Consider the following 4,876-nt stretch of genomic DNA (forward strand, 5'->3'; position numbering starts at 1 on the left):
CAATATATAATCAAATGTTGTATGTTAGTATTTCTATCTTTACAACTTTTCCCGATATGCCCATTTCTTTCCTCTGATAACACCACTTCTTTGGTGCAGGCCCTCATCACCATATATCTAGACTATTCTATTAGCCTACTCCTTCCTATCTCTGCATCAAATTTATTACTACTAAAGTCAATTCTGCACTCAGCTGTCAAATTGAAATTGCTAACATGCAGTTCTTATCATGTCACCCACTCCATCTAGTCAATAAGCTCCAGTGATTGCCTAAGACCTCTACGATCAAATAATTTTTTTTTCACTTTAGAAGTTCCTCATAACCTGACCTCTGCCAACCTTTCCAATCTCATTATACTCACCTCCTCTCCATATATTCTTTCATCCAGTGACACTGACCTCCCTGCTTTTCCTCACACTGAACATCTCTGTGCATTTCAAGTAGCTATCTCCCCTGCCTGGAATTGTCTGCCTCTTTATCTTCCCCTCTAGGGTTTTGGGGCTTCCTTCAGGTCCCAGATAAAATTATACCTTCTATATTACATCTTTCCTGATAATCGTTCATTCTGGTTACTTCCTTCTATAGATCAATTAAAATATAGTATGTCTATAGCTTTTTTGTTCATAAGTGTGTTTTATTTAAGCCCTTAGACTTTTATCTCCTTGAAAATAGAGATTATTTGGGTTGTTTTTTGTGTGTTTCAAGTGCTTTGTTGTTGTTGTTATCATCTCCCAATTTATGCACAGTGACTTTCATATAGTATTAAATAATATATATTTTTTAATTGATAATTTTGAATCTTTTTTGTCACTATATTGAATAATTGTAGTGACAAGAGAAATTTTTCTTTCTTCACTCTTGAAGTAATTAGAAAAGATTCTAATTTATTTCTCTTATACACACATATGTATATGTATCTGTATCCACACATACATATAGACCTATTCCTTTATATAGGCATGTATATGCTCACATATATGTATACATGCATACATATAAATACATATACATATGTGTATACATACTTACATTTATATCTATGTGTATATGTATATATCCATGTCAAATTATACTTTTAATATTATATATGGTACCATTAGTTATGTTAAAATAATACTCATTTATTCTTAGTTTTTAATTTTATTTGCAAAATGGTTTTGTATTTTGTTAAAAATTTCTTTTGTGTTTATATAATTCTCTGATGTTTGTTGTACTTATTATTAATATGGCCTATTATGGTAATAGATTGCCAAGTATTAAAATAAAACCCAGGTTTCTGATATAAAAACCCTGAGAACAACATTCTGTGACTTTGTGAAGTAACAATTCTAATAATCTTTACCTCCCACCTCTTTAAATTGAAGGTAGGGGTTGGGGCAGAGCCAAGATATTAGAGTAAAATCAGGAACTTCCTTGAGCTCCCTTTCCAACAACCTCCAATACCTTTAAATATGACTGGATAAAAATTTTAAAGCTAAAGAATGCAAAAAGTGACAGAGAGAAACAAATTTCCCAATTAAGGCAGCCTAGCAGGCCAACAGGAAAGGTCTATCTCACCAGGCTGGGAGATGAGCACAGTCCTGCCTGAGATGTGTCAGCACAGACCTGGGACGACCCGGAGAAGCTGGAGCAGACTTCAGGAGGGTGAATCACTGGCAATTACATTGGTTTCCATATATCTCAACCCATAAATGCCAAAGAGAAAGTAAAAAGTACGTGGGGAAAACTGTTGATCCTAGGTGAGAGAAGTGCATCATTGGCCCCTGCCCCCGTGTCAGTGGAGGTAACTGTGCATGCAACTGCTGCCACTGCAGCCAACTCCAAGTGTACAGATCACAGTAGAATCAAGTGGTTATCCAGAGGGAATTTGCAGGAATCTCTCTGCTGGGACTGAGGGAGGATTATCTTGCTTTTCCCTGCTGAGATCTGGGTCACAGTCTTGGGTGGTGGTCCTGGGATGAGGAGCACTGGTGTGGCAGAGCTTATTTAGGCTGTGAAGAGAAAGTCCTCTTCACAGTTATGAATCAGGTGCCTGGAAAAAAAAAACACTCTGAAAATAGATTGCAAAACCCCAGAAATTTAGGAAACAGAACTCTCTAGAGACTCTGAAAGCAGAGATCTACTGTAGCAAAGAGCTCAAAAGTCAAGAAAATGACTGGCAAGATGAGCAAACAGAAGGAGTGCAATCACACTACAGAATCCTTTGTCTTGGGACAAAGAGGATCAAATCGTAGAACCAGAAGAAGATAACAAAGTCAAAACTCCTGCATGAAAAGCCTAAAAGAGAAATATGAAGTGGTAGCAGGCGATGGAAAAACTCAAGAAAGATTTTGAAAATCAAGTAAGAGAACTAGAGGAAAAATTGGGAAGAGAAATGAGAATGATGCAAGAAAATCATGAAAAGCAAGTCAACAGGCTGACTGAAGATAATCACACCTTAAAAATAAACTAAGTCAAATGGCAAAAGAGGTCTAAAAAGCCAATGAGGATAAGGATGCCTTAAAAAGCAGAATTGGCTAGATGGAAAAGAAATTTTCAGAAATTCACTGAAAAGAATAATTCTTTCAAAATTATATTAGAACAAATGGAAGCTAATAACTTTATGAGAAATCAAAATGCTACAAAACAGATCCCAACAAATGAAAAATTAGAAGGCAACATGAAAAATCTCATTGGAAAACCACTGAACTGGAAAATAGATGCAGGAGATATAATTTAAAAATTATTGGACTACTTGAAAGCCACGATAAAAAAAGAGCCTAGAAATCATGCATCAAGAAATTCTCAAGAAAAATTGCCCTGGTATTCTAGAACCAGAGGGCAAAATAGAGGTTGAAAGAATCCACTGATCACCTTTTGAAAAAAAAAAAAAAGAAGACAAAAAGAAAACTCCTGGGGATATTGTAGTCAAATTCCAGTGTTCCCATGTGAAGGAAAAAAAAATATTACCAGCAGTCATGATAAAACAATTTGAATACTGTGGAAACACAATCAGGATAACCCAAGATCTAGCAGCTTCTACATTAAGGGATTGAAGGGCTTGGGATATTATATTCCGGAGCTAAGAGGAGCTAACATTAAAAGCAAGAATCACCTAACCAGCAAAACTGAGTATAATACTTCAGGGGAAAATATGGTCATTTAATGATATAGAGAACTTTCAAGCATTCTTTTTTTTTTTTTTTGATCTTAAAGTGTGCAATTATTTTATTTCCTTGCCCCAGATCAAGAACTTCATTTACACAGGAACCTGAAGCTAGTACAACTGACAAGAGAGGTATCTCCCCATCACAGGGGACCAGGTTTGTTTCCAACAAAGCAAACACAGAACTAAATGGTTGAGTTCAACACCTTTGTCCCTGCCCCCCTCCCCCCACATTCCCCAAAAGAGAAAACAATAATCAAAACTGACAAAATAAATCAGGACCCAGAACTTTCTAACCAGCAGCTTTGATGAATGAATACAGAACAAGGGAGTTGAATTTTATCAACCACTTATGTGTGCATGGAAGAAAGAATGCTAGGAGGGAGCTAATCCCCTTCCCCACCTTCCTTTGTACCCAGAAAGGTGGGGTTTAGGAATGATAAAGTTCCCACCTACAGTAGGGAATGTTTGAAGGTTAATTAAGTCCATGGCAGACAGGACTTCCTGTTCTGTACTAAAAGGTACCCAGAGAGAAGCTGGGACAAAGATTAATCATAAATTCAATTTAGTGATAGATCCAGCCTACCCTCCTTTCTAAAGTCCACAGAACTTAAGAGCTACATTCTCTTAGTGATTTCACCACCATTGGGATCTTTCATAAGACAGTGGAATGGAAGTTAGGCAGGAGGGTAAAGAAGGTGTTGTCTATTTTAGGGTTCTAATGCCAAACAAGTTTCCTCTTTGGTCCCCAGGCCTGACCCTCAATTTAAGAAGGATAAGAAGGAAACATGAGGGGGACAGAGACATAAGCTTCTGACCCAACTCCTCCACAGAAGACAGAGGGGCAGACACTCTCTCCTTATCCCCCATATTCTATGTCTTTCTATATTATCTTTTAAGTGAAATCTGGAGATACAAGCCCAATAGCCTAGGCAATAGTGGTTATAATTCTAGGGCCATATTCCCCTCTGAGAATGATACCTAGGGATATTGGGAGAAGATAAAGCCCAAAGTAGGACTATGGAAGAGATGTTGCCAAGGAGAGATGATAAAAACAAGTTTGATCAAATACTGGGGTAGTTATAGAACATTTTCTTCAGTCTCTCTCACCCACACCCCTCCTACCAAATGTATCACACTGAGTTTTCCACCCCCCAGGGTAAGAAAACCGGGAAGTCCTCCCTAGACAGAGACTATCTGAAAACAACCTATCAACACCTCCCTCCCTTGACCCTTCTATCCAGCACAACAAAGGCTAATTTTGCAGGGTGGGAAGAGGGCAGGAAGGAGGGGTGCCATCCCATTTCCCAATCATACATGTCGAAAACTTCCCCCAGCCAATCCAGCAGCTCTGTCCTGCAATGCCTTCTTCTTCCCGTAGACGCTTTCATCACTGTAGGCCACATAGAGAAAATAGTCTTCTTCACGGTTGTCCTCATAAAGTTGGCCCATGGTAGCATTAGTAGGAGGGATAGTGTTGTTGACAAAGAAGAACAGGGCGTCTTCTGGTCGAAGGTGGATCCACTTCCGAATTAAGAAGTAGAACTGACCAACTGTAAGGTCAGAGGGAACCAGGTACTTCCTTTTGTCAAGGTCTGGAACTCTGGCTTTAGGTGCCTTCTCCACAATTACAGGGACTCTGTCCGGGTATTTCTTCCGAATCTTCTCCCCTTCTTTTTTCCGGTACTCGAAAGGATGATCCTCCTTGTATTGGAATTTCATGATGCTCC

At 38.5% G+C, this 4,876-nt stretch overlaps 1 pseudogene; it reads right to left on the reverse strand.

Moving 5' to 3' along the window:
* Nucleotides 1–3,168: 3,168 nt before the first annotated feature.
* On the reverse strand, nt 3,169–4,870 carry LOC138170200 (gamma-aminobutyric acid receptor-associated protein-like 1 pseudogene; annotated as a pseudogene).
* Between the last annotated feature and the right edge of the window lie 6 nt (nt 4,871–4,876).

The sequence above is a fragment of the Petaurus breviceps genome, unplaced genomic scaffold (assembly GCF_028583685.1).
Source record: "Petaurus breviceps papuanus isolate PSGF00001 unplaced genomic scaffold, PetGlider_PUasm1.0 38, whole genome shotgun sequence".
NCBI classification, from domain to species: Eukaryota; Metazoa; Chordata; class Mammalia; order Diprotodontia; family Petauridae; genus Petaurus; species Petaurus breviceps.